The sequence below is a fragment of the Notothenia rossii genome (assembly GCF_949606895.1).
Source record: "Notothenia rossii genome assembly, chromosome: 1".
Taxonomy (NCBI): domain Eukaryota; kingdom Metazoa; phylum Chordata; class Actinopteri; order Perciformes; family Nototheniidae; genus Notothenia; species Notothenia rossii.
In genome coordinates this window covers 24472980-24484140 of record NC_136912.1, presented here as the reverse complement: position 1 = coordinate 24484140, position 11161 = coordinate 24472980, and the positions used below count along the sequence as shown (strand labels likewise).

The following is an 11161-nucleotide window of genomic DNA, read 5'->3' as shown; positions in this document are numbered from 1 at the left end:
TCACCCATTCACACCTCATTCATGTGGAGCAGTACCAGTCGCTCTTGGAAGCTAACATTTATACACATTCACACACATTGGGAGCAACTCATGCTTAAAGGTGGAGTAGGTAAGTTTGAGAAACCGGCTCGAGATACACATTTTGTTATATTCCATGGAATGCTCTTAACATCCCGATAGCAATGAATATCATAAGTGCTTTGACAAAAAAATCCACTAAAAAAATTTCATCTGTTGAAGCCGTAGTACTGTAAAAAGCACGACCAATCATTTTAGCCGGCCCGGCTAAGATAACTGGATGACCTACCTGCCTGTCAATCTTCCATCTGAGCACAAACTTATCTCGTGCCCTCATTGGTTATGTGCGCGTTTGTGTGTGTTGGAGGATGGGCTCTGTAAGGAAGTGGCAGATTTTTTCAGGCTGTGTATTTTCAAATTGTAGCGCACTCCAGCTGGTTTCTCCAAAATGACCTACCCCACCTTTGAGCATCATGCCCAGGGATACATAGACAGGTTGAATGAACGGGCTGGATTCGAACCATAGACTATATAAATGGACGTAGGGTCCGTGACGTCACCCATAGGATTCTGCAGAGTTGCCGAGAAGCCAAGAAGCCAAGAAGTAGGCACGGTAAGCCACTAACGGCTCGACAGTGACGTCAGAGTTCAACTCCCGCCTTCTCCAGCCTGCTCCAAATAAGGGCAAAGAGGCGGAGCCGAGGCGGGACCTGCTGCCACCGAGCTGAAAGTTCCAGAGCTAGCTGAAGCTACCAAGCTAAGCTAACATGCTCCCCATCTGCACACTGCCGTGGCATTTCACGTTTCTAAGGTAAGCGGACATGAAACTATTCAGCAAAACTATAAATAATAATCTAAGTTATTGAGTTTTTAGCATAATACTTCAGAATCTTAAAATCCCTTAACGTTTGTATGCAATTGTGCTAAATTCAACACTGGAATCAAGCAAATATTAATATGTTTGCATGACATTAGTTATTTATATTTCGATATCACTCAATTATACGTTTAATACATTTAAGTCAAGCTAAGGTACATGTGATGGTAGCTAGTTAGTGCTCTTACCCAGTGGTGTAGTGGTCCCTGGAGAAGTGGGTATACTCTTAGTTTTGCCATTTTTTTTAAGCAGCCCATAGTGCAAAGGATTATCGCCCTGTTTTATAGTGACATACTCTATTTAGTTCACCCCAAAAATATTAACCCAGTATAGTTACTCAGTATTACTTACACACAGTGGTGGACAGTAACAAAGTAAATGTAATTCGTTACTGTACTTAAGTACCTTTTTGAAGTATCTGTACTTTACTTAAGTATTTCCATTTTGGGGGACTTTTTACTTTTACTCCACTACATTTCAAAGTAAAATATCTTACTTTTACTCCACTACATTACGGGACATCTGTCGTTCCTTCTCATGAGTGAATTATTTGTTATATAAATAAGCAGAGCGTTCCACAAGGTTTAGGAGTGTGTTTATGGGAATTTTTGACCATTCTTCCAGAAGCGCATTTGTGAGGTAATTTAACCAAGAGATTTTGGACAATTCCATACTCCCAACTTTGAAAACAGTTTGGGAATGGCCCCTTCATGTTCCAACATGACCGTGCACCAGTGCACAAAGCAAGGTCCATAAAGACATGGATGACAGAGTTTGGTGTGGATGAACTTGACTGGCCTGCACAGAGTCCTGACCTCAAACCAATAGAACACCCTTGGGATGAATTAGGAGCACAGCCTGAGAGCCAGTCTCTTCATCCAACTTCAGTTGCCGCTTCTGGAAGAATGGTCAAATATTTCCATAAACACACTCCTAAACCTGGTGGAAAGCCTTCCCATAAGAGTTGAAGCTGTTATAGATGCAAAGGGTGGACCGACGTCATATGAAACCCTATGGATTAAGAATTGGATGTCACTTAAGTTCATATGCACATCAAGGCAGGTGACCCAATACTTTTGGCAATATAGTGTATATATATATATATATATATATATATATATATATATATATATAAATAAATATCACCACAAATATTGAATATCATCATTCAAATAATTAAACAATAAATTCAAAACGATATGTTACAAAACAACAATATATAGTTAACAATGAACAAAAATATATACATTTTACAACATATCCATGAAAACCAAAGTGACTCTCTCAACCCAGTGCTGGGTTTCTAAGTAAGTGCTCATATTACAGTATTTTCCAGACAGACTTGCTTTCTGCAGGAGTTTTCACACCGCATTGCCTTGAACGCATAGAAGTGGCAGCACGGTGTCTCTTCAACCAGGTCCTCATATACTTTTGAGGATCAAACATAGAAGTAGGGGGGCCGTTGATATTAATCATCATCAAGTTTGATATGTTTGAGATCAGTAGTACAGCCCTTTTGTCTGAGCTTATATTGTTCATAAGGCTAAAGTTCCTCTCACACTCTGCTGTGCTGACAGGGAATGTCTTCATACAGTTCATGAGTGGTTTTAGGTCCTTGGGCTCACTATTGGGCTCTTCCAGTAGGTCTCGCATCCCATTCAGTGCTTGGTCTGTGCACAAGTGAAATCGCTTGCACAGTCGCTTAACCTGGTCTTCACCATGGCGAATGCTGGGGTTTGATGGCCATTTACTCTGATCAAGGATGCTGAAGTCCTTGATGACCGCATCTTCGAAAGACAAGCGTTGCTCAAGATTGTTCACAAGGCTTTGTAAGAACTGGCCTGGATTGATTGACTTCAGCTTTGCATTTCCTACTAGAGCTATAGAGCGATACTCCCCAGCCTCTTTTGCCTCTAAAGCCTCACAGTATTTTTCACCTGGACTCTCTTTGAAAGACTGTATCACTCTGATTGAGCGTTTCAGCAGATGCTCTGCTCTGAGGAGAGTTATAGAATGAGCTTGAAGCTCCAGTGACAGGACACTTAGTTCATGGAGAGTGTCATACATGAGCCCAAGGTCACAGATAAATTCAGGACTTTGAAGACGGTATAATAAACCTCTGTACATTTGTTTCTCTTTGGTGGACCTCATCTCATCGGAAGACGCATTCTTAAAGTGCTGCACAAGACCTCCCAGGGATGTCCACACAGCACGAACAGTATGAAAGCTACTGTCCACCCAGCGTACATCTAAAACTCTGCCAATGCGAAGAAGTTGTGAGCCTACTTCAGCTGCTGCATCTTTGAGTTCACGCTCATTTTTGTTCGACATACTATAAAGTGAATATAGCTTCTGCATAAATATTTTAAAGTGGTTGACACCCGTCATCTCATCAACAGCATTTGACACAGCTAGTTCCAGCCTATGGTTCATACAGTGCAACACAAAGAGCCTTGGGAATCTCGAGGTCAACCTGGTTGCTACTCCTGACTTCTTTCCTAGCATGACACTGGCTCCATCAGACACAAATGTTACCCAGTTTTCAAGAAGCCACTCTTCTGTAAAGCCAGCCTTCATTAAACAGGTGAGTAAAGCCTGTTCTATGCCATCTGCTCTCTGATTGTCTAATTCAACTAGATCAAGGAATATGAACTCAGGGCTTGCTCCTTCAATTGACGCTTTTACAGAAACTGTCATGACAGGTTTGTGATTTAAAGAAGAGGCCTCGTCAATAAGGACAGCTAACTTCGTGGATGATGCTATTATGTTACTCACAATTTTGCTCTGCATCTCACTGGCAACATGTTGTATGATTTGTGTTGCACTGTAACGTGAATGAAGTATTGAGCCCATCTTAACACCATTCAGTTCCTGCAGCTCAATGAGGCTCTCATGGTCAGAAAAGGGTCTGTTCTTTTTGGCCAAATGGTAGGCTGTTCGGAACACAGCATCAGTTTCCTTCTTGTAGGACTCAGTCATAACCTCCACTGCATTCTCAATGGCCGATTATTTTTGTTGTTCTGCCACCTTCACAGCCTGAGAGTGTGCCTTGGACAAAGCATGTTTCCTGATCTTATTTCTCAAGACTGACAGACTTGTTTCTCTACTTCCCTGAGAAGACACTTGAATTTCAAAGTTCATCCATTCTCTTGAGAGTGATACACCTTGCTCCTTGTTGATCCCAATGGAGTTCACACTGCTACAAACCAGACATCCTGTGAAGCATAAACATACAATGTAACTACTGTATCCACAGCTGTATGTGTGCATGGTCTATTTTTCCCATATACATAAAAGGACACACACACACGCACACAATATTAATGTGTGTCCACTGTTTCAGAAGCTACCTAAACTAACAAGATACCTAAACTTACCAAGTTTTTTGTTTTTGGATCCCAACCAGGGGTTCTTGGATTTAAAATCCTCTTTTTGATTGACAGTCCACAGGTCAGGCCAGTCATTATTGATGTCTAAGGGAAGAACAACAAAAGTGATTGAATTATAGGCTATAAAAGGGGAACAATGACCATAACCTATTCAAAAGTGTAAAGTTGTCACCTTCATAATCTGCATTATTAGATTTTTTTCATTTTAGCCCCCAAATAGTCAAATAGTCAATTACACAGGGCCTAGCTGTAGCTTTATCCATGGCTGTGTCAATACAAAGTGTGAAAACTCTTCTAAGAAAAGGCGTTATGACGTGACTCAATGTTGCACACAAATTAGACCTAAACACAGACAAACCTTGTGCCCTTTTCAACCAGGTCCTTGGTAAACAACAGCACGTTTCCTTTCGTGAGGAAGACGCACTTTTAAACTTTTACCGTCATATACGTCTTTTACTTCCTACCGCATCCTGCCTTCAAAATAAAAGTACCCGTTTTCATAATGTATCCAAATTCGTGGATTCCACGTAGCGTCGCTATGCCCGAATCTGGCTGTGCGTCGCACAAGGTCAAAATGCCCTTGCTATTTTTAAGCTGTTGGCTGAAACAACAGTCGCCAAAGTAACACAGATATAAGACTTTATTCAATCCTAAAAGAGGTAGATCGGCGGGATAAATGGCTGTCTTTAATTAGAAGAGACCACTGGCAGCCAACATCTACCCTCAGATTGTGCAGTCTCCTATAAATTAGCACTAGCTACATTTGACCTCAAATTATGTAGCTGCTAGTGCTAGCTAGCTAATTTTTTATCTCCATTTGACAGGAAAACGCTGACAATCCAAAACACTAATCTTCAGTTGCCACAGCTAATGTTACAATTAAGCAGATAGCTGTGTCACGTCACCAAACACACGATGATCTTAGCATTATGTTAGCTAACGTTAGCTAAGCGCTAACGTTCTTCAGATTGCGTGGTACCTAGCTATGCTCTTGAAAAGCCTTCAGGCCATCTCTGGTGTATGGGGATGGATTTTGTGTACAAGATAAATGTAAATGTCGGGAAAATAAAGTTGGGGCAGACACTTAGCATAAGGGACACAATAAAATTCAGAGTAATAAATATGGATTGCAGCAAATAATGGATGTATTTTCCAAATGTCTTTCTGTCTCACTAAGGTGTGCTGTGCTCATTGCCATGAAGCTATAATAGCTAACTAGGGCCACTAGAATCAGAAATACTAAATTTAAAAGTTGAAACCAACTATTAATGAAAATAATGCTATTACTACTTTTATGTTAGTATATATGACTACCTAGCTACGATTTGTTACAAAAATCTTAAAATATAGAAGTGAGACCCACCGTTATTGTTGTCTTCATCTCCTTCCCTGTCAGCATCCTCTTCAACGGATGAGGGGGACGGAGGGAGCGCAGGTGTTGGGCTGATGTCAGGGCTGATGATAACAGGGCTATCAGCTAACAGCTCCGGTGTTCTAGCCTCACTATCTGTAGCTGAGCTGCTGGCCGATGTAGTTCCACAAGGACGTTTATTGTAAAAGGAAATTTTAGTCTGAATGGCTCGCTTCATTTTAACAGTTCATACAATTTTTGTAATGGCAAATAGTTGAAAGTAAATTAACATTTGTCTATATGCAGTTTTTTTCCCTTATTAAGACCCGCCCTACTCTGCCTCTGATTGGTTTTTCATCAGTTCTCGCGCTGAAAACCTGACCAATCTAACCAGCGAAGGCATAGAGTTAGCCAATATGAGGCAGAGTAGGTTTGTGTCATGAGTCTTCACAGTACTATGAAATGACATTGAGCCACTACTAAATAATGCGCACCAGCGGTGATTGAGAAGTGGGTATACGCCATGCTGTCTGAAAAATAAGTGGGTATATGCCGTATACCTGCGTATACCCTGGACTACACCACTGCTCTTACCTGTGAGGCCTCCTCCAAACAGCATAATAACCAGACTGTATCATTAAAACTAAGTACCAGTTCTAGATCCTTGACTTTAGAAAAACAATTCAAAAGACAACATGTATTTAAAGACCAATCTTTATTTGAATGTGCCTCTTAACCTGAGATATTAGTTATACAGTAATAGTATTGACAATCTAAAAAAACTGAGCAACTCAACAGTCAACTTTATGTTTCTTATTGTCTAAAGCATTTGTTATTTTTATTTCCCCCCTCTCATATTCAGTGTGGACGGATTGAGACAGCGTGGTGTCCAGAAAGCTGCAGAGACTTCAGGGAGAAACCTCTGTGTGATGGACGTCCTGTCTGTTGGTTTGGAGAGGACTGAGGGTCTTTCCTCAGCGAGGAGGCCCAGGCCTGATGGAGGAGCCCATGCTGGGCAAAGCTGATACCAACTGCACAGGCCTAGTCTGTCACTTTATTTGACTAAATGTGTTTACTTATACATTTAATAGGTTTACACCTTCTGTCCATATGTACGTTTTATTTAAAACATGTTTGATTACATTTTGGTTCACATTTCAATAAATTGTATTTGCACTCCTGTTGTCCATTATTCTTACTGAAAATGTTAGATTACACATTCACATCTGACTGAAGATTGGCCACATTTATTTGTGACGTTGCAAACTCTGCGGTACAAGGCACAAGTGATGTGAAGCTCATAAAGTGAGGCAAATACAAATAATCAGCTGATGGAGTGTAGTGTGTACTGTACTGGTCTTAAAATCTCATAACATCAGCTTTTAATGTTCCTCTTGGATGTCCCTCTTGACCCTCAGAGAGGGAGAAAATGTTGTGTCTTTCAGGCATGTCCTTTCCTAACAAAAATTACAGGAAACATAAAACGTACTATTGCAGAACAAGTGTGTTATTTATGAAAGCGGTGTGTTTGTGTGCTTAGGGGCTGTAGATATAATTATTTAGTAATTGTAATGTTTTTTTTTTATTTCAACAGTGAGCTACAAAGACAATCAGATTATGAATGAAAAGTATGAAGTTCATCAACATTGAAATATATGTTATCAAAATAATATTTAACTGTTATCAAAACGTAGTGCAACTGTAGAAGCTTGCTCTGTTGTCTCACTGAAAGAATAACTTTTACCACGTTTTTTACAGACAATATTGAGAGATAAATAGTAGCAGTTCTCACTATGTGTTAAATGTCTTTGTCTTCAATACATTAAATTAGAAAGCTGACAAAATCATATTGCTTGTTAACATCTAAATGTAACTTTTTGCACGGAAAAAACCCTCAACTTCACTGATGTGTAGGTGAGCTAGTATTTAGTATTGTTTAATGGAATGTATATCAGTTTATTAAAGTCAATACTTCATTCATTTAAACCAATATATTTCTTGATTCTTTGTACAGTATGAAAAAGAGAGTCTTTGTACCTGTGCTGAAGTTCACTGCTGTGAGGAGTCCAGTTCTGTCTCTCACTCTCTGGTCCAGCCTGTCTGCATCACCTGGACACCTTAAACAAACAGATATATATGTAAAGTACCATGTGTACAAACAATATAACTGATTATCTTCTGTTGAACATGTTGGATTGTGTATTGTCCGAGTCAGGGTCCTTTTTATTCTACTGTAACTTTGGAAGTTGTGTTACCAATGCTTGCTGTTTATTTGATACCAATTTGGTAATGCAATTCATAAAAACAACAAGTTTTGGGTTTGTTCTTCAGATGACTGTGATGTTAACGTGTAAGCTCAATAATGAACTCCAGCTCAAACAACCATATTGTCATATCTAAGTAATCATCTTGAAATATGACATTAATAATTGTAATATACACACATCTTATTGTGAGGTTGATTTCACATACACTACTTCGACATTAGCTTGTCTACATACTTGAGCATGGCCAATTTAAATTAACTTTAGCGATGCATACAGTTCCTACCTACATAATAAAATTATCTCTCTAAGTTACAAGGATGACCTTATTTTATCAACCTCAAACAGAAGCCGTTTGTTGTACAGTATTACTTAACGCTTAACACGTGTCTATTTACTATCTATTTGTCTATATCTATTTCGTTTTATCCTTTATAAATATAGTCTATGATTTTAACTTGGAGGCTACTATTAGCATCGTTAGCACCGATGTAGCTACCTCTCGCTTACACGCTAACCCAAGCCGTAACATTAATTACGTAGCTGATTAAAATCATTAACACATAAATAAGTACTCGAATTTCACTTACCGCAAAACCGCATAAATGCACCGTCTGTTTCAACCTCAGAGCGAGTCACAATAGTCCGATATATAAGCATGAAGAACAAACAAACACGGCCGGGGGAAAGTTGTGTTCCCTGGATGAGCTGAACAGGCAGAGTGCCTGTAGCTTCACGGAGCAGCTAGCAGAGACAAGAAGCTAACAGCAGCAGGCACTTCACAGAGCCGTCACTCAATGTGACCACGCCCTAATTTATGCAAAAACTTTAAGACCTAATATAAATAAAAGGGTCGTGTTAGAAAACAATTCACTCACAGATCCATAATCATGAAAGTGGAATCTAACTATATTCATCGTAATATGTATTGCATCCATGGGTAGAAACATGTTTTTTTCTGCTGTAAAGTTGGGCATTTTAACATGGGGGTCTATGGTAATTGCTCCTTTCTGCAGTCAGTCTCTATCGGCCAATATATGAACTGCAGTGTGTGCCACTTCCGTATTGGCGTCCCGGCTCTTCCACAGAGTTTGCCACTTGATTCGAACCCACAACCTTCTGGATGAATGACGACCGCACTCCCTCACAGCCACAGCCACAATCCCTCGTAGTCACAGTCAGCCCAGCAAATATCACCTGCTTAGCATCAGCATGCTAGCATAGTCATTGTGAACATGTTGACGTTAACATTTGGTACAGCTCCACAGAGCAGCTAGCATGGCAGTAGATTGTTAGTCTTTTTATTTAACAGGTGAAGTGTATTCATAATAGATCAGGAATATTGAGTCACATTGAAGACACTGTATGTTGCTCTACATGGACAGTAAGTTACATAATATTGTGTCATATCATCTCTTTTCCATGTCATATTACGATGATGTGGGTTGTGAATGCCAGTGGGAAAAAAGAGAGAGAAACTAAAGCACCATTATCTCATTGTTTGCTATGCTATAAACTAATTTTGTTTTAATAGTTATAAGTTCAGCTCTGAAAGCACTTAGACACTTTTCTGAGGAAGGAATTAGCCTAAATAAACTTGTTGTACAAGTTTGTAGGCCTACAAGGGCTGCAACAAATTATATTGAACATTCTAAATACATATATATAATGTTTAACATTACTTAAACTTTTTTTGGCTAATTAATTGAAAAAAAGAAAATCTAGAAACGATGATTTAAGATTCTGGATTATTTACATTATATTATCTTGTGTGTATGATTACCACGTTATGAAAAATATACATGATATACAGCTAGTCTGAACATTGTGCATCTTCCATGACCGTTGTATACAAAACAGTCATTGTCTTTTTTATTTCGCAAAATCAACTGTGCACTTACATTTTTATACGGAGAATATTCAAATCATCTTCTCTTCAAATGAAATTGTTTAGCTCTTAAAAGATAAATACAAAAACTCCATTCACGCTTTTAAAGTCTGTGATAAACATAAGGGAGGGATGAGAAAGGCCAAATATGATTCACAGTCTGAATCGACTCGCCGGACTCTCGGGCATGCGAGGCTAACATGCTCACTTGCTGTAAGAGTTTAAGACAAATGCAACCAAGAGTGGAGGCTGGGAGTTCCTAGTATTCATTTGTGGGGTAAAGCTAATGTTAGAGTAACCAAAACATGAAGTTGTGTTAAAATGAGACACAGTTACAATAACAGCAATACAAAGGAAGTAGACAATAAGTAAGTATCTTTCTATCTTCCTGTCTCTCCTTTTTTTGTACAATACATTCAGTGCTTAATCTTGCCATCAATCAGAGCCGGCCCGACCCATTAAGCGACATAAGCGGCCAATTAGGGCCCCGCAGCCTGTAAGGGGCCCCCTAGCAAAAAAAACAAAAGTGAAAAAAATAAATAAAAGATCTCAGTGCACCGTCACCGTGATAAGTATGTTTAATTAATTGTGTTGATATTCCTAGATTGCCTACTCTCAAAGTCATGTATTATATTCAACCCAATATCATGGCAAGAAGTGAACGATGTGACGATTTACCATGCTGGGAGACGTGAAGATGTCACGATTTCGTCCCTTCAAACGTGACAGTTACACGGTATTGTTAACCCATGTTGGAGAAATAACCGAAAATACCAAGCAAATGCTACCCAGACGTAATGATTTATTTTTTAATAGTCACACTCGATTATGCCGATTTTCTTGTCGCCCCAGATGGTCGACACCTCTTTTAGCAGAAACAAAGGCTACATTAATGTATTAAATCGATGTTAATCCGTGTGTGTGGATGTGGAATTAACGGACGTGACGTTGTGCGATTGAGTTGCCAAGCAACAGCTTTTGGTTCATGTTAATTTACAAACTCTTCAACTACAACCGTAGTTATATTTAAAAACATGTTAGAAGGCCTCACAAAATACTTTAATGCAAATTAAAATGTAAATGTGAAGGAATGTGTGTATAACAAAATACATCGGTCATAAACGAAACCGGAAACAGACATAGGCAAGATCCTCAGCTCGATGATTTGGATGGTTAGCCGCAATGCATGCTGGGATTTGGTGTTTATGTGATGTGAAATCTGAAAACGTTTTTTTTAAATAAAATAATACTTTATTCCGAGTGTGCTTGCTTTTCTCTTTGAAACTCATCATATAACGGCATTGTAATACACGGTTCGGCTGCATTAAATATTACATATCTGTCGTAGTTCTCTATTTATAGAGCCCTGCTGAG

The 11161-nt window shown here is 39.2% G+C and overlaps 2 long non-coding RNA genes across 2 annotated transcripts; one reads left to right on the top strand and one right to left on the bottom strand.

The window, feature by feature from the left end:
* The first annotated feature begins 564 nt into the window (after positions 1-564).
* LOC307015919 lies at positions 565-6811 on the top strand. Its single transcript, XR_013801679.1, has 2 exons — positions 565-829; positions 6498-6811. It is a non-coding gene; the product is annotated as an uncharacterized lncRNA (long non-coding RNA).
* LOC307015913 lies at positions 5606-8627 on the bottom strand. Its single transcript, XR_013801678.1, has 3 exons — positions 8490-8627; positions 7673-7752; positions 5606-7092 (listed from the first exon to the last, which is right to left on the bottom strand). It is a non-coding gene; the product is annotated as an uncharacterized lncRNA (long non-coding RNA).
* Positions 8628-11161: the final 2534 nt, after the last annotated feature.